Here is a 27,706-nt window from a genome sequence, read left to right as displayed (position 1 = left end):
GTTTAAGATGGTGGATGTGGTGCCAAGCAAGCGGGCTCCTTTGTACTAGATGGGGTCCAGCTTCTTGAGTGTTGCTGGAACTGCACTCATCCAGGCAAGTGGAAATTATACCATCACACTCCTTACTTGTGTCTTGTAGATAGTGGAAAGGTTTGGCGAGTCAGGAGGTGAGACATTCGACGCAGAATACATAGCCCCTGACTTGCCCCTTTTGCCACAGTATTTATGTGGCTGGTCCATTTCAGTTTGTGGCCAATGGTGAACCCCCAGGACGTTGATGGTGGGGGATTCGACGAAAGTAATGTCGTTGAATGTCAATAGAAAGAGGGAATAGAAAAATAGTAACAGGAATAGACCATTCGGCCCATTGAGCCTGCTCCGCCATTCAATATGATCATGGCTGATCCTCTATCACAATACCGTATTCTCACTGTCTCCCCATACACCTTGATGCCTTTTGTGTCTAGAAATCTATCTATCTCCTTCTTAAATATACTCATTGACTTGGGCTCCACAGCCTTCTGTGGTAGAGAATTCCACAGGTTCACCACCCTCTGAGTGAAGAAATTTCTCCTGATCTCAGTCCTAAATGTCCTAATCCCATATCCTAAGACTATGACCCCTATATTTAGACACCCGAGCAAAGGCAAGCATCCTCCCTGCATTCAGTCTGTCTAGCCCTGTCAGAAGTTTGTATGTTCCAATGAGAACCCTCTCATTCTTGTAAACTCTAGTGAATACAGGCCTAGTTGACCCAATCTCTCTTCATACAACAGTCCTACCATTCCAGGAAGCAGTCTGGTGAACCTTTGCTGCACTCCCTCTATTGCTAGTTTAACCTTTATTAGGTAAGGAGACCAAAACTCCACACAGCACTCCAGGTGTGGTCACACCAAGGCCCTGAATAACTGCAGAAAACATCCTTGCTCCTGTACTCAAATCATCTTCCACTGAAGGCCAACATAAAATTTGCGTTCATTACTGCTTGCTGCACCTGCATGGTTGCTTTCAGTGACTGGTGTACAAGGATACCCATGACCCTTTGTACATCAACATTTCCCAATCTATCACCATTTAAATAAATTCACATTTATCCACGTTAAACTGCATCTGCCATGTATTTGCCCACTCACTCAACTTGTCTATATCGACTTGAAGCCTCTTTGCATCCTCCTCACAAGTCACAATCCCACCTAGTTTCGTGTCGTCAGCGAACGTGGAAATGATACATTTGGTTGCCTCATCCAAATCATTGATATATATTGTGAATAGCTGAGGCGCAAGCAGTAATCCCCGCGGTATCCTACCAGTCACCGCCTGCCTCCCCGCAAACACCCATTTATTCTTACTCTCTGTTACCTGTCTGTTAACCAGTATTCAATCCATGCCAGTATATTACCCCCAATCACTGGTGCTTTAATTTTGCACACTATCCTCTTATGTGGGAATTTATCAAAGGCCTTCTCAAAATCCAAACACACCACATCCACTGGTTATCGCTTATCTATTTTACCAGTTACAACCTCAAAAACTCCAGTTGGTTTGTCAAACACGATTTCCCTTTCATAAATCCATGTTGACTTTGTCTAATCCCGTTGAGATTTTCTAAGTGTCCTTTCAGCACATCCTTTATAATAGACTCTTGCATTTGCCCTACTACTGATTTTATGCTAACCGGTCTGTAGTTCCCTGTTTTCTCTCTCCTTTTATAAATAGTGGGGTTACATTTATCACCCTCCAATCTGCAGGAACTGTTCCATAATCTATAGAATTTTGGATGATGACAACCAATGCATCCATTATTTCCATGTCTACCTCTTCTAGTACTCTGGGATGCAGATTATCAGGCCCTGGTGATTTATCAGCATTCAGGCCCATTAATTTCTCCAGCACTTTTTATTACTAATAATAATTTCCTTTAAACCCTCCTTCTCACTAGACCCTTGGTTCCCTAGCATTTCTAGGAAAGTATTTGTGTCTGCTTCCATGAAGACAGAAACAAAGTACTTGATTAATTGCTCACCATCTCCTGGTTCTCCATTATAAATTCTCCCCTTTCTGACTGTAAGTGACCTACATATTTCTTCACTAATCTTTTTCTTGTCTGGAAGCCTTTACAGTCTGCTTTTATGTTCCTTGCAAGTTTACTCTCATGCTCTATTTTTCCCCGCTTAACCAATCTCTTGGTCCTTTTTTGCTGAACTCTATACTGCTCCCAATCCTCAGGCTTGCCACTGTTTCTGGCAACTTTATATGACTCAACTTTGGTTCTAATACTACACTAAATATATTTTATTGGCCATGATTTCACCGTTTATCCTTTTGTGTTTTTGCACCAGAAAGGAATGCATAACTGTTACATTTCATGCATTCTGTTCCTTAAGTGTTAGCCATTGCCTATCCATCCTCTTGGCTTTTAATGAAGCTCCCCAATCTATCATAGCCAACTCACTCCTCAAATCTTCGTAGTTTCCTTTGTTTAGATTTAGGACCCTAGTTTCTAATTGGACGTCTTCACTTTCCATCTTACTGAAGAATTCTTCATGTTATGGTCACTCTTCCCTAAAGGCCCCCGCACAGCAAGATTATGAATTAACCCCTTCTCATTACACAGAACCCAATCTAGGATAGCCTGTTCCCTAGTTGGCTCCTCAATGTACTGGTCTAAAAAACCATCTCGTTCACAGTCCAGGAATTCATCCTCCACAGTATTATTGCTAATTTGTGTTGGCCAGTCTATATGTACATTAAAGTCACCCATGATTACTGTAGTACCCGTGTTACATGCATCTCTAATTTCCTGTATGATGCCATCATCTACGTTACTACTACTGTTTGAAGGCATATATACAACTCCCACACATATATTCTGCCCTTTGGTGCTTCTTAGCTCCACCCAGACTGATTCTACATCTTGATTGTCTGAGCCAATATCCTTTCTCCCTATTGCTCTGATTTCATAGGCATAGAATGCTGGAATCATAGAGTTTTACAGTACAGAAAGAGGCCCTTCGGCCCATCGTTAGCACGCCGGCCATCAAGCCCTGTCTATTCAAATTCCATTTTCCAGCATTTGTTCCGTAGCCTTGTATTCTATTTCGTTTCAAGTGCTCATCTAAATGCTTCTTGCATGTTGTGATGGTTCCTCCATTTACCACCCTTTCAGGCAGTGATTTCCAGATTCCAAACACCCTCTAGTTGAAAAACGTTTTCCTCAAATCCCCTCTAAACCTCCTGTCCCTTACCTTGAATCTATGTCCCCTGGTTATTGACCCCTCTACTAAGGGGAAAAGTTCCTTTCTATCTACACTATCTATGCCCCTCATAAATTTGTCCCCCCTCAGCCTTCTCTGCTCTATGGAAAACAACCACAGCCTGTCCAGTCTCTCTTCATAGCTGAAGAGCTCCAGCCCAGGTAACATCCTGGTTAATCTCCTCTGCACCCTCTCCAAAGCAATCACACCCTTCCTATAGTGTGGCGACCAGAACTGCACACAGTATTCCAGCTGTGGCCTAACGCGCATTTTGTACAACTCCATCATAACCTCCCTGCTCTTATACACTATGCCTCGGCTAATGAAGGCAAGTATCCCATATGCCTTTTTAACCACGTTATCTGCCTTCAGGGATCTATGTACATGCACACCAAGGTCGCTCTGATTTTCTGTCCTTCTTAGGGTCCTACCATGCAATGTGTATTCCCTTGCTTAGTTAGTCCTCCCAAAATGCATCACCTTACACTTTTCAGGGTTAAATTCCATTTGCCACTTTTCTGCCCATTTGAACAACCTGTCTATATCGTCCTGTAGACTGAGGCTTCCCTCCTCACTATTAATCACTCCATCAATTTTCGTGTCATCTGCAAACTTACTGATCATACCTCCTACATTCATTTCTAAATCATTAATGCACACTACAAATAGCAAAGGACCCAACACAGAACTCTGTGTCACACCACTGGACACATGCTTCCAGTCACAAAAACAACCTTTGAGCATCACTCTCTGCCGCCTGCCACTAAGTCAATTTTGTATCCCATGTGCCAAATTCCCCTGGATCCCATGGGCTCTTAACTTCTTGACCAGTCTCCCATGCGGGACTTTGCAATTGTGTTACTGATGTCCATGTGGACTACATCAACTGCACTATCCTCAACCACACATCTAGTCACCCCCTCGAAATATTCATTCAGATTGGTTAGACATGATCTCCTCCTATCAAAGCCATGCTGACTTTCCTTGATTAATCCTTGCCTCTCCAAGTGGAGAATAATTCTGTCCCTCAGAATTTTTTCCAATAATTTCCCTACCACTGATTTTAGGCTCACTGGCCTGTAATAACCTGGATTTTCCCCGCTACCCTTGTTGAGTAATGGTACTACGTTGGCTGTCCTCCAATCCTCTGGCCTGTCCCGTGTGGCCAGAGAGGTTCTGAAAATTTGTGTCAGAGCCCCTGCAATCTCCTCCCTTTCCTCACACAGCAGCCTGGGGTACATCTCGTCTGGACCCGGGGATTTATCCACTTTTAAGCCCAATAAAACCGCTAGTACCTCCTCCCTCTCTATACTAATTTGTTCAAGTATATCACAATCCCCCTGCCTGATTTCTATGCCTACATTGTCCTTCTCCATAGTGATCACAGATGTAAAATATTCGTTTAAAACCTCACCTGCATCTACCAGGTCTACACACAGATTGCCACTTTGGTCCCTAATGGGCACTACTCTTTCCCTGGTTATCCTCTTGCCCTTAATATACTTATACACACCTTGGGATTTTCCATTATTTTGCCCACCAGTGTTTTTTCATGCCCCATATTCGCTCTCCTAATATCTTTTTTAAGTACCGCCCTTCAATTTCTATACTCCGCTAGGGCATCCACTGTTTTTAGTCCTTTGTATCTGCCAAAAGCCTCCCATTTTCCTAATCCATTCTTGTATAGCCATTGTCATCCAGGTTTCCCTGGGTTTGTTGGTCCCACCCTTGACCTTTACGGGAACATATTGGCGTTGTTCTCTCTCTATTTCCTTTCTGAAAGACTCCCGCTGCTCTGATGTGGATATTCCTACAAGTAGCTGATCTCGGTCCATTTTGGCCTGATCCTGCCTTATCCTATTAAAATTGGCCTTCCCCCAATTTAGAACCTTTATTTCCGGTGAATCATTGTACTTTTTCATGACTACATTAAATCTCACCGCATTATGGTCACTGTCACCAAAATGCTCTCCTACTGACACATCTACCACTTGCCCGGCTACATTCACTATAATTAAGTCCAGTACCACCCTCTCTCTTGTAGGACTTTCTACATGCTGGCACAAAAAGCTCTCCTGGATGCACTTTAAGAAATCCACAGCCTCTAAGCCTTTCACACTCTGACTACCCCAGTTAATATTGGGGAATTTGAAATCCCCTACTATTATTACCCTATTATTTCTACACTTCTCTGAGATTTGCATACATATCTATTCCTTGACTGTTTGGCGGCCTATAGTACACTCCCAGCAAAGTGCTTGCCGACTTTTTTTTTAAAGTTCTACCCATATGGCCTCATTAGATGAAACTGCTAAGATATCATCCCTCCTTACAGCAGTAATTGACGCCTTGATTAATTTTGCGACACCCCCTCCTCTTTTACACACCCCTCTGTCTCACCTGAAAATTCTACACTCCAGAATGTTGAGCTACCAGTCCTGCCCCTCCCTCAACCATGTCTCTGTGATAGCAAAACTATCTTACTCCCATTAATTTATCAACACGTTCAATTCCTCTGCCTTACTCGCAAGAATCCTTGCATTAAAATAAATGCCATTCAACCTTGCTATACTTGCTTGTGCCGTTAGATATTTGCACTGCCATCCAGGCTGACACGTTGTTTCCTATATGTTTGACTGTGCATCACCCTCTACTATAGCTCCACACGGTATCCCATCCCATTGCCAGGTTAGTTTAAACCACCACCGCAACAGTATTAGCAAACCTCCCTGCAAGGATGTTTGTCCCGTTCCGGGTCAGATTAAAGCCGGCCAACTAGTACAGTTTCCACCTTCCACAGAAGAAGACCCAGTGATCCAGCAAACGAAAACCAGCCCTCCTGCACCAAATCTTTCACCACACATTCATCTGCACTATCCTGCTATTCCTATACTCACTAGCATGTGGCACCGGGAATAATCCAGAATTTACAACATTTGAGGTCCTGCTTTTAAATCTGCTACCTAGCTCCCTAAATTCTTGCTGCAGCACCTCATCCCTCTTTCTACCTATGTCGTTGGTACCAATATGAACCACGACCTCTGACTGACCACCCTCCCCCTTCAGAATGCCCTGCCGCTGTTCAGTGACATCCTTGACCCTGGCACCAGGGAGGCAACATATCATCTTGGAGTCACGTCTGCGGCCACAGAAACGTTTATCTGTTCCCCCTATGATAGAGTCCCCTATCACTATTGCTCTCCCACTCTTTTTCTGCCCCTTCTGTGCAGCTGAGCCATGTATAGTGCCACGGACTTGGCTCGTGCTGCATTCCCCTAAGAAACCATCTCGCCCAGCAGTATACAAAACAAAAAACCTGTTGGAGAGGGTGATGGAACCAGGGGACTCCTGAACTACCTTCCTAGTTCTTTTACTCTGTCTGGCGGTCACCCATTCCCTGTCTGCCTTTGCACTCTTTAACTGCGGTGTGACCACCTCGTTAAAAGTGCTATCAACAAAGATCTCAGCTTCGCGGATGTGCCACAGTGACTCCAGCCGCAGCTCCAGCTCCGAAACATGGATTTCGAGTAGCTGCAGCTGGAGACACTTCCTGCGTATGTGTTCACCCTGGACACCGAAAGTCTCCCTGACTTCCCACATAGCACAGGAGGACCACTCCATGCTGCCGAGCTGCCCTGCCATATCATACCCTTAATTTAATCCCTTTACTTCCTTTAAATTAAAGAATATTATATACATTAGGGTCCTGACTTCCCTTGAAAAACTACTTACTCTGAACTAGAGACCTTACTTTTACTTTAAAGACTGGACTGTAGAAAGACTCAACAGGTCCTTCTTACCAATCAGCTCCTTCCCTGGTTGTGACATCAATTTAGCGGTTTCGCAGTTGTTGTTGTTTGGCTGCCCCCGCTCTCGGATTCTTTCCTGCAGTCCTGTGACATCACTCCTTCATTTTGCTGTTCTTGTGGAATTCGCCGGATTTGTATCTGCCTCCTCGCTGCTGCTGCCGACTGCTCGCCGGTCCTTTACTAACAACGCCACCCCACCTCCTTTTCCTTTTTGCCTGTTCTTCCTAAATATTGAATATCCTTGGGTATTCAGCTCCCAGCCTCAGTCACCCTGCAGCCATGTCTCGGTAATCGCAATGGTATCATATACATTTACATCTATTTGCGCTGTTAATTCATCTACCTTATTAGGTGTGCTTCGTGCATTGAGATACAATTCCCTTAGCTTGGTCTTTTTAACATTTTTACTTTTTTTTTATTATTGCCCTATTTGTCTTATTACCATTTGTTCTAACCTGGACCCTATTATTAGTGCATTCTTTTGTTTGTATGCAGTGCCCCTTCCTGACAGAATCTGGTTATCCTTACCCCAATCAGTTTCCTGCACTGTTTCCTCATCTTTTCTCTTCAGCATTCTAGAAGGGATGGTGGTTAAACTCACTTTTCACAGAATCACAGAAACCCCACAGTGCAGATAGAGGCCATTTCGGCCCATCGAGCCTGCACCGACACATATCCCACCCAATCCCCGTAATCCCTACACCAACACATATCCCACCCTATCCCCGTAACCCCACGTATTTACTCCCCCTAAAACTAAGGGTCAATTTATCATAGCCAATCAACCTAACCTGCACATCTTTGGACTGTGGGAGGAAACCGGAGCACCCGGAGTAAACCCACGCAAACACGGGGAGAATGTGCAAACTCCACACAGACAGTCGCCCGAGGCCGGATTCGAACCTGGGTCCCTGGCGCTGTGAGGCAACAGTGCTAACCACTATGCCACCGTGCTGCCCTTGTTGGAGGTTCTCATTGCCTGTTATTTGTGTGTCGCGAATGTTACCTGCAGTTTATCAGCCCAAGCCAGGTCTTGTTGCATGCGGGAATGGACTGCTTCAACATCTGAAGAGTTGTAAAATGATACTCGACACTGTGCAGTCATCAGCGAACGTCCCCACTTATGACCTTATGTTGGAGGGAAGGTCATTGATGTAACAGCTTGTTGTGGTGAAAAATATCACTTCAGTTAATTTCGCACACTAGCCTGTCAAGGGTAAAGAATCAAACAGTTTATTAAGATTCCAACGGTTTCCTACACACCTATGAACAGTTTTGATTGACCAACAGTTACAGACAAACAAATTGGGCTGATCAGGGAGACAACTTAGAGCTCCGGCCGCTCGTGCATGGTTGGCTCACCCGAATGCTTCGAATGTTCAGTGTTTATTCCTTCCATCCACAGAGGTCACATGTCACCACTTCCACATAATTCAATCATCTGCGGGGCCGCAGACGTCACATGTCACCACTTACACATAATTCAATCATCTGCGGGACCGCAGAGATCACGGCCTAGAAATTTAGTTGCGTTTGCCAGCCGTTAGCGCGTTAGGAGGGGTAGATCTCGAGCGCTAGGCACTTAGCGCCCGGGTGCAGGATGATCTGCGCCTACGCCCAACTTCAGTAGACATTTAGCGCCGGCGCAAAGTGTATGCGCGCGCTCAGCTGCGCGCGCAACTTATGACGTCATTTCGTTGTGCAACGCCCTTTGTGCACCCCAAACCGGAACTTCAGTCATGCCCGCCCAATGTGGGCGTGGCGGTGTTAAGAACTGTGATCTGGAACGCAGCAGAGGCCCTGCGGGCCTCGGGGAGCGCTAATTAAAGGGCACTTACACTGAACTATAAAGGCCAGCCATTTTGCTGCAATGACTTTTCTGCAACGGATTTCTGGACAGAGACCAAGGATGAGACCTTACTGATTTGGCCCAACATAGGAGAGGTAGTTTTGGCTTCTGGCCAGAGCTTGGAAATTTGCCTCATTGTGATTTCATTGTTTCCAAGTATATTAGGGGGCTGCATGGGGTTCCAACCCTCAGTTCCAGCATTATGTGCGAAGGGCTCGCAGACGCTGTGTGAGAGCGGCAGCCATGCCTAGATGCAGAGGGGGCATCAGGCATCGGCAACGTAGGCCTTACACACTCAGGGAATACCGCCAGCAGGTGTCCTATCTCACCATGACTGCCGCGCAGTGTGTTAAGAGGCTGCGCTTCAGAAGGGAGGTGGTTGCAGAGATCTGCCAGCTGCTTCACAGCGATCTGCGTCCACAGCTGATGTGCAGGACGTCTCTGTCGGTGGAAGTGAAGGTCACGGTGGCTCTGAACTTTTATGCAAGCGGCACCTTCCAAGCCGCTGCTGGGGACATAGCTAACATCTCCCAGTTCGCCGTGCATCGCTGCATCCGGCAGGTCACCGATGCCCTTTTCACAAGGAGACACCAATTCATCTCCTTCCCCATGACCCTAGAGAGGCAGGAGCAGCGTGCAGTCGGATTTGCGAGGATCGCCAACTTCCCCATGGGGCAGGGCGCCATTGACTGCACGCATGTGGCTTTGCGGGCAGCTATCCACAATGCCGAAGATTACCGCAACCGGAAGGGCAACCATTCCCTCAATGTACAGCTGGTGTGTGACCACAGGCAGCGTATCCTAGCTGTCAATGCCCGCTTTCCAGGCAGCAGCCACGATGCATTTATCCTGCGCCAGACTACTGTGGCTGACATGTTCCAGGCACAGCCTCCCCCAAGAGGATGGCTTATTGGGGACAAAGGCTATCCTTTGTGTACATAGCTCATGACCCCGCTCCGCGCGCCCAGGACCCCGGCTGAGGAGGCATACAATGAAAGCCATCAAGCCACAAGGAACATCATAGAGCAAACGATTGGCATCCTCAAGCAACGGTTCCGCTGCCTAGATCGCTCCGGTGGATCTCTGCAGTATTCGCCGGATAGGTCTCCCAGTTCGTCGTCGTTTGCTGCATGCTGCACAACCTGGCTATCCGCAGGACTCAGGCACTGCCACCTAACGTTGGACCACCACCTCAGGAGGACGAGCAGGAGGACCATGAGGAGGAGGAGGAGGAGGAGGAGGAGTACCAGCCCAGGAGGGAGCCACAAGGTCCAAGGGCCGTCCGTCGGCGGCTTATTGAACGACACTTCTAGGCCCCCTGTCTGGGGATGGCTTGTGGCAATGAAGGCACATGAATGCAGCCGCTCCGCAAGACCTCAGCCGGTTAATGCAACAACCACTTGAAACATCACACATGGACAAGCTGAATAAAGAAAAAGCTTTATTGAACAAACTCAGGGCCCTTCCCACATGAAACCCAAAAACAGACAACACCCCCAAAAAACAGTCAAAAACATATCTCACTCCCACAACCTGGGGAGGAATAACAAAACTTGTCCATCCAAATGGCCTTCATCCTCGGCCTTACCAAAAGAACCCCCCCATAGACAACACAACCACCCCCATATAAAAAAACATTTGCCAACACACTCTACTTTGTGTGCCGAGAGGGCGAGTCCTTGTCCATGCTTTTCCGGCCCCTGGCCGACCTGCTGCTCTGCCTCAACCTGGGCCCTGTGGGTGCTGCAAGGCTGGGGGAAGGCTCCTGAGGGGCACATTGCGTGACGGCAGATGCCCTTGGGGGTCGGCCTAGACGAACTCTGGCCCTCGAGGGGCCGGCTGCCGGCTGCTGACTGCTGCAGCTGTGGCTGGGCAGCATCAGTCCCTCCAGCAGCTCGTCGCAGCTTCGCTGGGGGAGTGGCAGTGGCGGCTGCAGCAATGGGGGCAAGCTGGCTGATGCCAGGTGCTCGCTGCTCACCTGAGACACTGGCACTCGGCCGGGCTGGCACTGCAGCAAGCACAGCAATCTGGTGAAGGCCAGACCGCTGTGCTGCTGCAGTGCGGCGGGTGCCCTGGCGATGCCTGCCTGGCACAGCGAGTGTGGCAGCAGTGAGTGCCCGTACTGCCCTGGTCTGTGCCCGCATCAGACCAGCCAGTGACTGCACGGCACCACTGATCAACTGTCCACTCGCTGCCTGTGCTGCCCTGAATTCATCCCGACTCGCGTCCTGTGCTGCCCTGAATTCAGCCCGACTCGCGTCCTGTGCTGCCCTCAATTTGGCCCGACTCGCGTCCTGTGATGCCCCGAATTGTTCGAGACCCCTGGCCTGTGCTGCCACGAGTTGTTCGAAACCCCTGGCCTGTGAGGCCCCGAAATCGGACACACTATGAGCCAGGGACTCAATGGCCTCAGGCAACCGTGCAACAACCCCCATGAACTCGGTGTGCCGACGATCCGTGTCCACGGATATTTGGTCAAGGAGGCGCACCTCCTGGGCGAGGACCGTCTCCGGACTGGAGGCCGGACTCTCCCTCTGGGGAGAAGGCCGCCGAGCTGCCCGACCCTTCCTGCGTGGCTGCACGCCACTGTGCCCAGCAACTAGACTCCCCTGCAACACTTCCCCCCTCTGGGGAGAAGGCAGCCGAGCTGCCCAACCCTTCCTGCGTGGCTGCACGCCATTGGGCCCAGCAACTACACTACCCTGCAACACTTCCCCCCTCTGGGGAGAAGGCAGCCGAGCTGCCCGACCCTTCCCGCGTGGCTGGACGCCACTGGGCACAGGAGCTACACTCCCCTGCAACACTTCCCCCCTCTGGGGAGAAGGCAGCCGTGCTGCCCGACCATTCCCGCGTGGCTGGACGCCACTGGGCACAGGAGCTACACTCCGCTGCAACACTTCCCCCCTCTGGGGAGAAGGCAGCCTTGCTGCCCGACCCTTCCCGCGTGGCTGGACGCCACTGGGCACAGGAGCTACACTCCCCTGCAACACTTCCCCCCTCTGGGGAGAAGGCAGCCGTGCTGCCCGACCCTTCCCGCATGGCTGGACGCCACTGGGCACAGGAGCTACACCCCCTGCAACACTTCCCCCTGGCTCTCCTCCAGGGAAGGCGTGTCCCCTCCGTTGCCATTCCCTGGTGCGGATGAGGGTTCCCCCGATGGGCCGCCTTCCTCTTGCTCCTCCTCGTCCTCCTCTTCCGAGGGACTCTCACTGGCAGCTTCAGGGACCTCTTCCTCACCAGCTGAAAGCAGGAAGGCACAAGAGTAGCTTTAGAGTGAGGAGAGGGCATCAGTGAGGGAGGCATGAGTGCTGGCATTCTGCGCATTTGTCGGACAGTGGCAAAGGATGTAGATCTGAAGCGCAAGGGGAACGAGAGAGGTCCAAAAGGTCATGTCCTTACCATTGGGGCCCAGCACAGGATCGGCATCTCCAATTGCAATGGGGCCAATCACCCGGGCACCCATGAGTCGACCCACGTGCTCCTCCAGGTCACTGAGCTGCTGGAACTGGGGATGGCCTCCCCCGGTGACAGTCCGGCTCTTCAGACTCTGGGCCAGCTTGGCCTGCAAGAGAAAGGACGGCCTCTAAGTACAGTGTGGTGCCCTGTTGTTGTGTGCACTGCCTCCCATGGTCGAATAGCTTGGCCAGTGTGGTGCCCTGTTGTTGTGTGCACTGCCTCTCATGGTCGAATAGCTTGGCCAGTGTGTAAAGTGCAGGAAGTGCAATTGCTGTTCATGCCAGTGCCATAGCTGCTGGATGAGGGCTGGCTATTATGCCTTTGAGGTCCCTTTGCCCATAATGTGAGGTGCACATGCAAGGATGAGGAGGACACTGGAAAGGGTACTCACACTGACAATCCGAGTGAGGTCGTTATACTTTTTCCGGCATTGGACAACAGTCCGGGGGACATCGCAGGTGGCTGTGACCCTCTGGGCGATATCCCTCCAGGCTCTCCTGTACACCCTGTTGGGAGGCTTCTTGCCACTGTCCGGGAACAAGATATGGCTTCTCTTCTCCAAAGCCCTAACCAGCACCTTTAAATCATGGCCAGAGAAGTGCTGCGCTCGCTCACAGGCCCTCTGCATCCTTCCTGGCGCTATTTCTCTCCAGCAGCAGTGTTTAGGCCTAGCTGGAGGGCTGCAGTATCCAGGGCATGGCAGCAGACCAAGTCGACCCTTCCCCCTTTAAGAGCTGGCCGGCGCCAGGGTGTCTGCTGTCAATCAGGCGGTATCAGTCTGCACCGCCGGCTTAGCGCCTAAGGATAGCCGTGCATCGCCAGTTTTAGCGCTCGAGCAAACTCCTTGGCCAAAGCTAATGAATTTCGGCGAACTGCCCTCCACTTTCCGGCGGTCGCAAACTTTAGCGGCCGCCCGACTTTACCGCCCCAAAAGTGGCTATACTGAATTTCTAGGCCCACATGTTTATACACACCCTTTAGCTGCCACATCTCTTCGGAGATCCAATCAATTTAAAGGTTACACATTATTCAATTGTCCGGGGGTGGCTGTTCATATACATAATTTGCACACAATGTTGTTTTAGATTGATGTAGTTTCAAAAGCTGTTTTAGATTGATATGGTTTCAAGAACTGTTTCTCTTAAGCACAGCAATTTCGCACGAACCCTATTACACCTTCACAGCTGAAGATGCTTTGGCCTAGGACACTGCCATGAGGAACTCCTGCAGTGATGTCCTGAGGCTGTGATGATTGACCTCCAACCACCACAACCATCTTCCTTTGTGCTAGTTATGACTCCAGCAAGGGAAGATTTTTCTTCCCGAATCCCATTGACTTCATGTTTACTGGTGCTCCTTGATGCCACACTCAGTCAAGTGCGACGTTGATTTCAGGGGTAGTCACTCTCACCTCACCGCTGGAATTCAACTCCTTTGTCCACATTTGTACTTAGGCTGAAATGAGGCCTGGAACCGAGTGGACCTGTCGGTACCTAAACTGAGCGTCGGTGAGCAGGTTATTGGTGAGTAAGTGCTACTTCCTAGCACTATCGATGAGACCTTCCATCACTTTGAATGATTGAGAGTAGAATGATGGGGCAGTAATTGGCAGGTTTGGATTTGTCATGCTTTTTGTGGACAGGACACACCTGGGCAGTTTTCGACATTGTCGGGTAGCTGCCAGTGTTGTAAGCTGTGGGAGACAGATAGAGAGAAAGATGGTGGGAGTTAGAGAGAGAGCAACAGCCCCAGGCTCGGTGGGAGAGACAGACCGATGGGGGTGAGAGACAGATGAAGACAGTCTGGGCGACCACAAATGGTAGGTGACACAGGGAGAAAGATTGTGCAAGCAGACGGGGGGAGGCAGAAGGGAGAGAATGACGGAAGTGAGACAAAGAGAGAGTGAAGAGACTGACAGGGAGACAGAAATAGACCAGACTGGATTGAGACAGAATGAGATAGACAGACAGGAACTTAGATGGGGTGACAGATGCTGGATTGACAGAAGGAGAGACAGACTGGCGGGGGAGACTGAAGCTGGGCTGACAGAAGACGTGAGAAAGAGGGAGAGACAGAAAGAGACAGAATGTGCAGACAGTCGCGGGAGACTCAGATAGAGAGACAGAGACAGACGTGGTTTGCTGATGGGGAAGAGACCGATAGAGTGAGAGACAGACCAGTGGGCGGATTGATAAGGACGGGGCAGGGAGACTGGTGGTGATAAATGGGGATATACTGAAGCGGCGGGAAGCAGGGACCGTGGTGGGGAGAGAGTGAGAGAGGGAGACGTGGGGAAACATGGGGAGACAGTCGGGTGTGACAGAGAGAGAGAGAGAAACAAAAAATGGAGACAGATAAAGAGAAAGGCAGTGTGAGTCAGACGGGGAGACAGACTGGAGGGACATAGAGTGAGAGTGAGATGGGGTGAAAAAGATAGAGAGACAGCTTGTGAGACAGATAGCGGGGAGACGGATGGGGGAGACAGACTGGGAGAAAGTTGAGGAGAAAGACGGGGAAGACAGAGAGAGAGAGAGAATAATGCAGGTGACTGAGAAAGAGACAGACATGGGAGTTAAATGGGGAGACAACTGGGCCAGGGGATAGATAAAGAGAGTGTGAGAAAGAAGGTAAGCAGGCAGGGAGACAGATACGGAGACAGAATCAGAGATGGTGGGGAGACAATCTGGGGAGACAGACGACAGGATTCACAGTGAAAGAGAGCTGGACAGGGAAGGCAGAAGGATGGAGACAGATGGTAGACAGACGTGGGGAGAGACAGAGAGAGACAGACCTGGTGGAGACAGAAAGTGAGGCAGATGATGGTGACAGAGATGGGGTGAGATAGAATGAGAGAGAGATGGATGAGAGAGACAGACCTGGAAACAGAACGGGGAAGCCTGTCAGGGAAGACAGAGAGAGAGAGAGAGAGAGAGACAAGCTCTGCCGTCAGATGGGAGAGTGGCAGACGTGAAGACAGATGATGGGGCATAGATGCAGGGAGACAGTTGCGGGGAAGCACGCAGTAGACAAAGAGAGAGAGAGTGGCTCAGTCGTTGAGTTTATTCAAGGCAGAGATCGATATATTTTTGAATGTTAAGGGAATCAAGGGATATGGGGAGAATGCAGGAAATGGAGATAAGGTAGAAGATTAGCCACGATCTTATTGAATGTCGGAGCAGGCTCGAAGGGCCAAATGGCCTACTCCTGCTCCTATTCCTTTTCTTCTTATGTTATGCTCTAGTGCTTGGTTTGCTTTTATTATGGTCTTGCTAACCTGTGACGGAACTTTTAGTGATTTGTTTACTTGGACTCCGAGATTCATTTGGTCCTCTACCACACCTAAACTCGCACCCTCCAAGTAATAGGTGACCACTCTATTCTTCCTACCAAAATGTAATACCTCACATTTATCTGTGTTGAACTTCATTTGCCAATTATATGCCCATTCTGCAAGTTGATTAATGGACTCCTGTAATTTGTTGCAGTCCTCCTCAGTAATTCTTCTCCACCCCAATTTGGTGTCATCCACAAATTTAGAAATTGTGTTTCTGGTTCCAAAGTCTAAATTGTTAATGTAAGTTGTGAACAGCAGTGATCCCAGCACTGATCATTGTGAAACACTACACCCCAACTTCTGGCACTGTGAATAGTTACTTTTACATCTACTCTCTGCTTTCTGTCTTCAACCCAGCTAGCTGTTTTGTATGTACCTTTAAGGGAATAACTGGTCTCAGACTGCAGTACCGGCAGTGACCACCCCTGTATAAAAGGCCCTAGCAGGCTTCTGTAGTTTCAGTTTCCAGGTTGTCTCCATTCAGTGAAGACTTGCTATAATCAACTCCTGCAGTCCGTGTCTCAATTATACACGGACATAATACTGGTGACGAGTAAGAAACAAACTTACCTGCAACTCCGCAGCACCTCAGACGACGTTATTGAAGGTCAAAGCCAGAAGAAAAAAAATAAATAATCCAAAGAAACTCGAGAAACGGGCGTCGACCGTGGGCAACCGCCTTCCAAATCATCGGATTGAAAAGTTGCAGGAGAGACTCTCGAGAGCCAGGCTTGGTTCTCCAGTCTGTGGTTTCCCAGCTAATCGAGCTGGTGGCAGGAAGTGCACTGATCCTTCCTGGGCTGTGGCGGGCTAGAGCTCGATCGGGTGGCTCTGCAACGGGGCTGGGCAGCGAGTCGGGAAGCAAAGAGAGAGAGAGAGGGTGGAGCACACAGGGCACGGCTGGTGCTTCGAAGCCGGGCAGCATTCGGACCTAAGAAGAGGGAGGGAAGTGTCCCAGAGGGTCCGCTCCATGACGGGAATGGTTCTTCAATTAACGGAGCTAATATTGAAGCGCGATAGAAAAATAAAAATACCGCGGAGAGCGGCGTTGGCAGCAGCGATCAGGGAGGCACGAAGACCATAGGGCGTCGCCATTACAGGATAGTAAAATAAATATAATCACCAGCAACAGCGTTGGCAGCAGCAGCAGCGGCAGGAAAGCGCGGGAGGCGCCATCTTACCTCGGCAGGGAAGAAGGAAAAGCGCGGGAGGCACCATTTTGATCCATCGGGGACGAAGGAAACGTGCGGGAGGCGCCATCTTAGATTTTCAAGATGCCAAAGACTGGCGATATCACTGCCTTCAATAATGCAATAGAAGACTGGACCACGTATGTGGAAAGATTCGAGGTATATTGCGAGGCAAACAAAATAGTCGATGAGAAAAAGACATCGGTATTGCTAAATTTAATGGGCAAAAGAATGTACGGCCTATTGCGGGACATGATTACTCCAGCCAAACCGAAGGCGACGAGTTTTAACGAAATTGTTGCTATCCTACAGAAACACCTAAATCCTACACCGCTGCTGATAGCAGAAAGATTTAAATACCACAGGAGAAATCAGCATAAAAATGAGAGCAATGCTGATTACCTTACGGAACTACGCAAGCCATCAAAGCACTGCCAGTTCGGAGCAGGACTGGCAGATACCTTACGGGACAAATTTGTCTGTGGACTCCTGAGTGAAGGAACCCAGAAGAGGTTACTCTCAGAGAAAGAGCTGACGCCAGATAAGGCTTTCAGTGTGGCAGTATCGTACGAAGCAGCAGCAAGGGGAGCTGCGGAAATACAACAAAAGCCACAGGAATACGGCACCCACGAAATGACACGGGGATTTGCAAAATGTTATCGCTGCGGCAGAACAAACCATGACCAGAAGGACTGCTGGTCCAAGGACAAAATATGCAGGCAATGCGGAAAGATGGGACACATTGCACGAGTTTGCAGGTCTGGGAAGAAGACCAATGACAACAAAAAGGCTACTAAGGAACCGTACAGGAAAGTACAAAAGATGACGGACAGTAGTTCCGAAGACCAGATGAACGATAGTGAATCCGGGAACAAGAGACTAAGCTGTCTCAAACTTCACAACGTAATCGCAAAAGAGGATCACCGAACCATTTGGGTCACCCTCACGATAGCAGGGTCCCAAGTCAAAATGGAATTGGATACAGGATCAGCTCTAACCATCATGAATCGACGAGACTATGAGCGGCTATTCTCATACATACCCTTGAGAGAGACATCCATTGTCTTGAGGATATATACGGGGCAAAAAGTATAACTCAGAGGAAAAATAAGGTGCCTGTCGAATACAACGGCAAGAAAATACGGAAGTTGTATCTCTACATTCTGCAAGATGGTGTACCACCATTATTGGCACGTGAATGGATCAGAAAGATAAGTTTAGACTGGCACTCCATTCAGGCACTGACGGTGGCTGGTAAAAAGGATGACGACGTCACTCCTGGTAGATTGTCAACAATCTTAGCTGACGCTAAAGAGGTATTTCAACAAGAACTGGGCACTCTTAAAGGCGTAGCCGCCTCGATAAAAATAGAAGAGATTGCAATTCCCAAGTTTTTCAAAGCAAGACCGGTACCATATGGAATTCGCCCAGCCATCGAGGCAGAGCTGGAGAATCTGGAGAATGCAGGCGTGTTATCTAAGGTAGACTGGAGCGAGTGGGTGACAGCCATCGTTCCTGTCATGAAGAAAACGTTAAATAATAAGTCTGAGGAGCCAAGGAAGGTTCGCATCTGTGGGGACTTCAAGGTGACAGTGAACCCAGTCCTTCACACAGTACAATATCCTCTTCCAAGGATAGAAGATATCTTCGCCTCACTATCTGCAGGGAAGCGTTTTACAAAAATTAACCTAGCACAGGCATATTTGCAGATGGAGGTTGAAGGATCCTCTAGGAAGTATCTCATGATAAACACTCACAAAGGTCTTTACCAGTATAATCTACTGGTATTCGGAGTAGCATCAGCTCCGGCAATATGGCAAAGAGTGATGGAACCAGTCCTGCAAGGGATTCCGGGGACTCAGTGTTACTTGGACGACATCCTAGTGACAGGTGAAGGTGACAGTGAACACCTGGCCAACCTAGAGCAGGTGCTGACTAGACTACGTGAACATGGGCTATGAGCCAATTGCCCCAAGTGCGAGTTTTTTAAGAAACGGATATCGTATTGTGGCCACGTGATTGATGAAGAGGGGTTGCATAAGTCCCCTGACAAAATTGAAGCGGTAGTTAAGGCTCCAGCGCCTGAAAATGTGTCGCAACTGAGGTCATTCCTCAGATTGGTGAATTACTACCATAAGTTTTTGCCGAATTTGTCCACAATTCTGCATCCACTGAATGCCCTACTACAAACGGGAGTAGCATGGAAATGGAGCGATGAATGTAAGCGGGCCTTTCAGAAGAGTAAGGACCTAATCACTTCAAGAGAAGTATTGGCTCACTTCAACCCATCACTACCGATAAGACTGGCATGTGATGCGTCTCCCTACGGCATTGGGGCGGTACTGTCACATAAATTCCTTGATGGTTCAGAGAGGCCGATAGCTTTTGCGTCACGCTCGTTAACTTCAGCCGAGCGTAACTACGCCCAGATTGACAGAGAGGCCCTCAGCCTTGTGTGGGGGGTGAAGAAGTTCAATCATTACCTGCACGGTCAGAAATTTGCTCTACTAACTGATCATCAACCTCTCAACTCCATTTTCAACACTCAGAAGGGCGTACCGATAATGACGGCTACAGAGGTGTGCCTTTTTCCTAGGGGCACACCAATATGGCATCGAGTACAAAGGAACTAAACAGCATGGGAATGCTGATGGATTGTCGCACCTACCGTTGCCGACGGTGGAAGAAGAACTGGCAGTGGATCCAGTGGAGTTATTCCACTCGACTATAGTCGAATGTCACCCTGTGACGAATGCAAACATAGAAAAGGAAACACGAAATGACCCGACACTCTCCTGGGTCTACGATTTAACGGTGAAAGGATGGCCAGCACATGGCGAACCACTGCTGCCAGCATTCTCGCCGAGAAGAGCACAGCTGTCAGTGTGCAGAGGAACCTTGATGTGTGGATCCAGAGTAGTAATTCCACCTAAATTGAAGGATAAAGTGCTCAATGAGCTTCATGAGGGTCATCTGGGAGGGGTAAAAATGAAGAACTTAGCCAGAGCGTTTGTGTGGTGGCCAGGAATCGATAGAGAAATCGAAGAGATGGCCAAGAGCTGTACAGGATGCCACAAGGTCCAAAACGCCCCACCACAAGCCCCTCTACATCCATGGGAGTGGCCCTCATCTCAATGGCAAAGGGTGCACATTGACTTTGCTGGTCCCTTTATGAACTCGATGTTTTTAATTGCGGTGGATGCACATTCAAAGTGGCCAGTGGTAATAAAAATATCCTCAACCACCACAGAAAAAAACTAACACAGTCTTACGAACCATATTCGCCAGGAATGGACTGCCTGAATACATTTGCTCTGAAAATGGACAACAGTTTGTGACTGAAGAGTTCCGGAGGTTCTTAAAGAACAATGGTGTTAAGCATTACACATCTGCCCCATGTCATCCAGCCACTAATGGATTGGCCGAGAGGTTTGTTCAAACATTCAAGAAGGCTATCAAGGCAATGTGTAATGAAGACATACCCCTACAACACAAGGTGGATAACTTCTTGTTTGCCTACCGGAATGCGACACATGCGGTTACCAACCAAACTCCAGCCATGATGTTCTTCAATCGAAGACTACGATGCCGCTTGGATTTGGTTAAGCCAAACATCAGAAGAGATGTGGAGAACAGGCAGTTTCAGAATATGAATGATAGGCCGACCAGGAGTTTTAAGATAGGTCAACCAGTTTTGGCCCGGGACTACCGCACAGAGAAATGGCAGCCAGGAACGATCTGTACACGGCAAGGACCTCTAATGTATACCGTGGACGTTGGGGAGAGCATTGTAAAACGCCATGCTGACCAGATTCTAGAGTCACTGGAAAACGTCAACTCCACACCACGATCTGATACACCTGGCGATGAAACCAGAGTACCAATTGCATCTACCGCAGAATCGTTGATATTGGAAGCAGACTAACCAAACAACGACATTGATCCCGACTCAACCTTGCCAGAAGAACCTGATATCCCAAAGAGGCATTATCCAGACAGAATCAGGAAGCCTCCTCAAAGACTGAACTTATAATTGCTTAACTTCAACCAATGTATCTAGCAACCGTAATTGTAATTGTAATTAGTTATTATTTAGTTGTTAAATGAATGTTTATCTAAAAGGGGAGGAATTGTTGTGTAAGTACCTTTAAGGGAATAACTGGTCTCAGACTGCAGTACCAGCAGTGACCACCCCTGTATAAAAGGCCCTAGCAGGCTTCTGTAGTTTCAGTTTCCAGGTTGTCTCCATTTAGTAAAGACTTGTTATAATCAACTCCTGCAATCCGTGTCTCAATTATACACGGACATAATACTAGCTATCCTTTCTGCTAATTGTCGCCTGACTCCGCCGCCTCTGACCTTATTTATTAGTGTACAGGATGGCCATGCGGGCAAAGGTTGTACATTCAGATCGCAGGCTCCCTGGGGTTCGAAATCCACTTCTGACATTCAGTCCTCTACATAGGCAGAACTATATTATAGTGACAGAGGGACCTGCGATTAATGTGCATAGGTCCCTGGAAATGGCCGGAGCTATTGAGGGAGTGGTTAGCAAAGCATATGGGATCTTGGGCTTCATAATTAGAGGTATTGACTACAAAAGTAGAGAAGTTATGCTGAACATTTATAAAGTGCTGGTTAGGCCACAACTGGAATATTGCATCCAGTTTTAATCACCACACTTTAGGAATGAAGTGAAGGCCCTTGAGAGGGTGCAGAGGAGATTTACCAGAATGGTTCCGGGATTGGGGGATCTTAGCTACAAGGACAAGTTGGAGAAGCTGGATTTATTTTCATTAGAGCAAAGGAGGTTGAGGGCTGTTTTCATACAGGTGCACCAGATTATGACGGGTTTGGGTAGGCTGGATGTGGAAAGGCTGTCCCCACTTGTTAATGGTACAAGGAGTCGGGGACATAGATTTAAGGTTTTGGGGAAGAGTTACGGGGTAATTTCAGGAAGAACATTTTTATACTGCGAGTGGTGAGGACCTGGAACTCGCTGCAGACGGAAGTGGTGGAAGCGGAGACACTCAATGTTTTCAAGGGGAGACTGGATAGGCACTTGAGGGAAATAAACTTGCAGGGCTGCGGGGATAGAGCGGGGGAATGGGGTTGGCTGGATTTCTCTGCAGAGAGCTGGCGCTGACTCGATGGGCCGAATGGCCTGCTTCTGTGCCGTTATGACTCTATGATACTATTTCTCTATGAACTTATCAAAACCCTTTTAGAAAATGTAGGTAAATTACATCTACCACATTACCCTTGTCTACCCACTGTTACCTCTTCAAAAAATTCAACGAGGTTGATCAAGCAAGACTTTCCCTTTTGAAATCCATGCTGACTATTAATTACTATATTTATGGTTTCTAGATGTCCTTCTCTTTTCTCCTTTAAAAGGGATTCAATGATTTTTCCTACCACTGATGTTAAGCTGACTGGTCTATAAATCAATGAACATGTACGGTCCCATCCCCCTTCTTAAATTTCGGTATTATGTTAGCTGTCCGCCAGTCGTCTGGCACTAAACCATTTTCTAACGAATTATAAAATATGTGTATTAATGCCTGTACTATCTCTTCCCTAGATTATTTTAAAATGCGTGGATGCAATCCAAACAGACCAGGGTTGTTCACGTCTTTCAGTTTGATTCATTTACTTAATACATCTCCTTTTGTTTTAAATGCACTTGTCTCATTACCAGTCTCATTTTCCAATGTCCACCTATTCATTCTCCCTCGTAAATTGAAGTAGCCAAATTACTATTATACATTAGTTTTTATGTTAGAATATGTATAATTTAGTTTTTATGTTAGAATATGTATAATGCAGCACCAATGTACAAGGTGGAGATAATGGGCTAATCCCTACCCTGAGTTAAACGATATAGAGGTCTGTATATTGCATTCACCCAGCTAAGTTTTAAAACATGATTAATTGACATCAAATGCTGAGAGATTAACCTGCAGAACAACTCATGGGAAGGTTCAGGAGGTTGTCTGTTTGGCCAGCCGAGGCAACGCATATGCGAGATAACGCACCTAAGAATTTGTTTGTTGTAAATCACAACCTGTTTCCATTCTTCAAAGTATGGTGGGACTAATCAGAATGTGCTTGCTTTGCAGAGGTAACCCATGATGAGGCCAAAAGTCTGTGCTTTGCACGCCTTAACGAGGACTGTTACCTTAAGAAAACATCTAACAAGCAAAACCACCTGGCTATGGGCAAATGGATGGTTGTAGAGCAATTAAGATGAGGCCCACAGTCACAGGAGGTGACGGGACCAACTGATAACAGAAATGTGGGATTTGTGGGCCAAGAAGATGAAATGTCATGGTTTATAATTGGCATTTAGCTATAACTCTGTATATGCTGATAAGCTTTATCCCCGCCCCTAGGGCAGGGTTTTGATTTTTGTATAACTGTGATTGTTGCTAGGGAATCGGTGGAGTCAGATCTGAGAGGGGTCTCAGAAGGTTCTCCCCAGGCCTGTGAATAAAGACCCTTTTGAACCATCCTTCACTCGAAGTCTTTCATCTGTACCAAAGCTAAGCGTCGACTTTGTATATCACTTAGTTCGCTCGGAGGGGGAAAGGGTTAAGTATTGACCTGGCACAACACCAGGTCCACTTTTCAGGATAGAACAATTGGCGTCACGAACAGGATCACAGACTCTGACCGGTCCACAGGAACGACCAGCTAAGAAGGGTGAGTACGTTTTATATTACCACCCATAAATTAGAAAGCTCAGTATGTACTGTGTGATCCGGTAAGGCTGTGATTAAAAAGAACTAAAGTTGGCAGAGACAGACTCGAGAAAGGGGGTGCGGTCTGGTGAGCCGGAAGGTGGCAAAGCCTCTAGGACAGAGAGGCAGATAACTGGGCTATAAAGACCTACGAGGAAGCCGGGAGGCGGCAAACCAAATCCTCAGAGCCGTTACGACGGCAAGGCCCCTAGGGTAAAGAGGTGGTTAAGTGGGCGGTAACTCCTATGAATAGTGGATCCTTGGGAGTCATGGGGTGACCAACATGGACAAGGGTGGTTGTCTATCCTAAACGCCTAGCCTGTGCCCGAATTAAGAGGACGTAGTCCCACTTTACGGCCAGGACCAAGTAGGTGTAGGTAACGAAACACCACAGGATCGTGACCCCGTGACGAACGAGTGTGCACAAAATAAGTGTGTGTGAGTGAGTGACAGGGTAATATAAGAACCATTGAGCAGTAAGTCGGAAGCTATATAGAATGCCTAAAGCGAATGCAGAGATACAGGAGAAGGGACCGTCCCCTTGGGGAGATCCCGGCTCCGTCACCCGCTATTTAGCGGACAAGAATCGAACACTTATCAAAAATATGAAAAAGAAAGGATGGGATCCCGAAAACAGTGCAGAGAGCCAACGGGCTTGGTGGAGAGGGCAAACCAAAGACAAAGAGGGGAAAGGGGGAATGGTAGTTTTCGCTTGTTACCAGAAACTATGTAATGAGTTGAAACAGAAGGAAAAGGGAGAAAGGGAAGAGAAAGATGTTACAACTCCCAAACCAGGAGGAAAGGGACACCTGGTGGCAGCAGCCAGTTCCAGCAGTAGGTCCCTCTCCCCAAACCTACTGGGAAAAGGTAATATAGATGGGGGTGGGTTAGGAGAGGAAACAGCAGGAGACAGTAAGGAAAGGGACTGGCCGGAGCCACTGCCTTGGCCAGAAGAAAATAATTTCCCACCACCCTTTAATCCGGTGGACCGCACGGTAAAAGTGGCCCCGGTAAAAACTGAAGTAATCCCAGGACACCCAGAGATTCCCGGTACCGCCATGATCCCCGCGGTAGGAGGAAAACCGGAAATTCCAGCGGTCCCCGCAGTTCCGGCAAGACCCCAGATAATTCGAACCACCTCCCAGCCCTTCAAACCATTAGAGAGACAAATGCTGGTGGGTCAATTGCCCCAGCTGCAACATCGGGGGAACAACTACCCATTTTGGCAAAAGATGAGGGAATTGAGGATCAGTCATAGTTTACACAATAAAAATGTAAACCAGTTGGTGCGAGCAAAAATTTCGGATGACCGTTGGGACCAATTGCCCGTGAATTTCAGGGAGGGAACTTGGTGCCTGGATTGTAATCTCACCCCGCAACAGTCAGACCAAAACTATCAGTTATTCAAGCGAGCAGTGGAAGAGGTTATGGGACAGGCCCCGGTAAATTAGGCAGCCATAACCAATATAACTCAGGAGAAGGGGGAATCTGCCGTAGACTATAGTAAACAGAAATGGAAAAGGTTTGTGGGATGTTCCAGCATCCGAAACCCCACCACAGAGAACCAATGTTTCCTGCAGTCATTTGAAGCCGGACTGGGTCCCGCACATCAGGCAGCCATACGATTAGGAGTTGTTACAATGAACAACTATGAGGATTTAATTGGTGGGCGACAGAAGTGGATAACATGCAAAAGGCTAAGATAGCTGCTGCAGAGGAATTGGGGGAACAGGAGGAAACAGTGGGAATAACGAGCTGTTATACTTGCAGAGAGGAGGGACATTTCGTTAAAGAATGCAAACAGAAGCAGAGAAGGGCTGCCAGATCAGCATCGGATACAAAACTAATTTGCTATAATTGTAACAAGCCAGGACATAAGAGAATAGACTGCTGGAAGAAAGGGGAAGGAAGGGGAAACCAGGGGCCAAACCAAAGCGGGGACCCCAAAGAGGACAGCCAGGAGGAGACGGGCGAAGAGAGGATTTTAAAAGATGGATGAGGGAAGAAAGAGAGGAACAGGAGGAAAGGGATAGAGACAGAGATAGGGAAAGACAGCGACAAAGTGATAGGGAAGAAAGGGAGCTTAGGGAATATAGTAACTGGAAAAATACCCGAAGTGAGAGGCGGCATGGGTCTGATTCAGAGGACGGGGAAGAAGGCGACGCTTGCACTGTGAGGCAAATGAGAGACATGATGAAGAAGTTGAATATTAAATGAAAGGTAGCGGCCCTCGGGGAAAATGGGAGGGGGATCCAAGGATGTTTGTTAACGCATTGGTAGGGGGCCGGCAGTGCAAAATGTTAATAGACACAGGAGCCACAATCTCATTGACAGACTTACCCTTGTCCCAAACGAAACTTTCAATTAATGTAGCAGGAATCGGTGGACGAATAATCAGGGCTTATAAGAGCGAAACAGTTTTACTAGAAATTGGATGTATAATAATCCCTACACAGTTGTGGGTATGCGAGAATACCGAAGGAACAATCCTAGGGATAGACATACTGCGAGAAGTAGGAGCTTTAGTCGACCCTAAAGCGAATGAAGTGTACTGGCCACCAGATTATAAGTCAAACAAACAGGCAGCCCCGGGAAACAAAGCAGATCGAGTAGGGGCAACTAAAGTTAGAGACCCAGAATGGGATAAGGAGGGATTATGGGCAATCCCATGCAAAGAGTATGTTGGGGTGTGGACAAAACATAAACACGATTGTGGATTAGTCCAAACCCCCCTGGTGAAAATACCAGGACCAATGCATCGCCCACATAAACAATATCCTTTAAAGGAGGAAGTCAAAGCAGCAATACGGGACATAGTGTTGGAATTAACCAAACAGGGAATCTTACCAGAAACTATATCTGAAACTAATTCCCCGGTATGGCCAGTAAGGAAACCAGATGCATCATTTCGACTGACAATAGATTATACAGAACTAAATAAGATGACCCCAAAGGAATACACGATAGTAGCAAGCCCTGCTACAAATTTTTAATGGACTAAAGCCTGAACACAACATTTTTACTGTATTAGACATTGTGAATGGATTCTGGTCCATACCATTGGACAAAGACTCGCAAGAGAAATTTGCTTTCACACTAGATGGGAAACAATATACTTGGACGAGGGTCGCTCAAGGGTTCCATAATAGCCCAGCGATATTCCAGCGACACATGGCCAAGGACCTGGAGGAAGGAGAATTAGAGGAGGGCGGCAGCACTGTGTTGCAATATGTCGACAATCTACTCATAGCTTCCACAAACACTCAGGGGCATGTTAAAGCCTTGTCTAAAATTCTGAAAGCTCGTCGGGATTCAGGCTTTAAAGTAAACCCCACCAAAGCTCAAGTAGCAAAATCAGAGGTAACCTATCTGGGATATAACATCAGCATGGGCAAGAGAGCCATGCCAGAGGATCGAAAGTGGGCTATAAATGATATGCCCAAACCTGTGAATATAAGGGGAGTGCGACAAGTAATGGGACTATTTAATTATAGCAGAAACTTTATTGAAGGATTCTCACAACTAGCTGCACCTCTGTATGAACAGACCAAAGGGGGAAAAGCTGCAGAAGAACCCATTGAATGGACAGAGTTACAGGCGGAAGCCCTCACTAAATTAAAACAGGCACTGACTGCCGCACCAGCCTTGGGAGGCCATATCATATCTTCTGCCACAATCACGGGGAACATTACAGTGCAGTGGTAGCACAAAAGCATGGGGATTACATGAGACCCGTCGCCTACTATTCGACACGGAGATCCCCAATAGTAGCCGGTATGCCAAGATGCGTTGCCGCGATTGATTGCGCACAGTTGGCAGTCAAAGTGAGTGAACCTGTAGTAATGGCAGGGGATATTGTGTTACATACACAACACACCCTAGTGGAATTGTTAAACACCGGACGATTAAAAACCATCTCAAACGGCCGGAAGGCTGCTTGGGAGGCTGTCCTGTTGCCTAAAGATAAATCCATACAGATAGTTAGAGACATGAGCCAGAACCCCGCAGCTATGATGGGAATGGAGGGAGAGGAACACTGTTGCACCAGTGAGGAAGAATCAGAATATGTAG

At 48.0% G+C, this 27,706-nt stretch overlaps 1 pseudogene; it reads right to left on the bottom strand.

Annotated features, from left to right (window-relative positions):
- Positions 1-5,948: 5,948 nt before the first annotated feature.
- LOC147091199 (uncharacterized) lies at positions 5,949-6,875 on the bottom strand (annotated as a pseudogene).
- Between the last annotated feature and the right edge of the window lie 20,831 nt (positions 6,876-27,706).

The sequence above is a fragment of the Somniosus microcephalus genome, unplaced genomic scaffold, assembly GCF_052327205.1.
Source record: "Somniosus microcephalus isolate GS21.2 unplaced genomic scaffold, FLI_Smic_1.0 unresolved_chr3, whole genome shotgun sequence".
NCBI classification, from domain to species: domain Eukaryota; kingdom Metazoa; phylum Chordata; class Chondrichthyes; order Squaliformes; family Somniosidae; genus Somniosus; species Somniosus microcephalus.
This window is presented reverse-complemented; position numbering and strand designations above follow the sequence as displayed.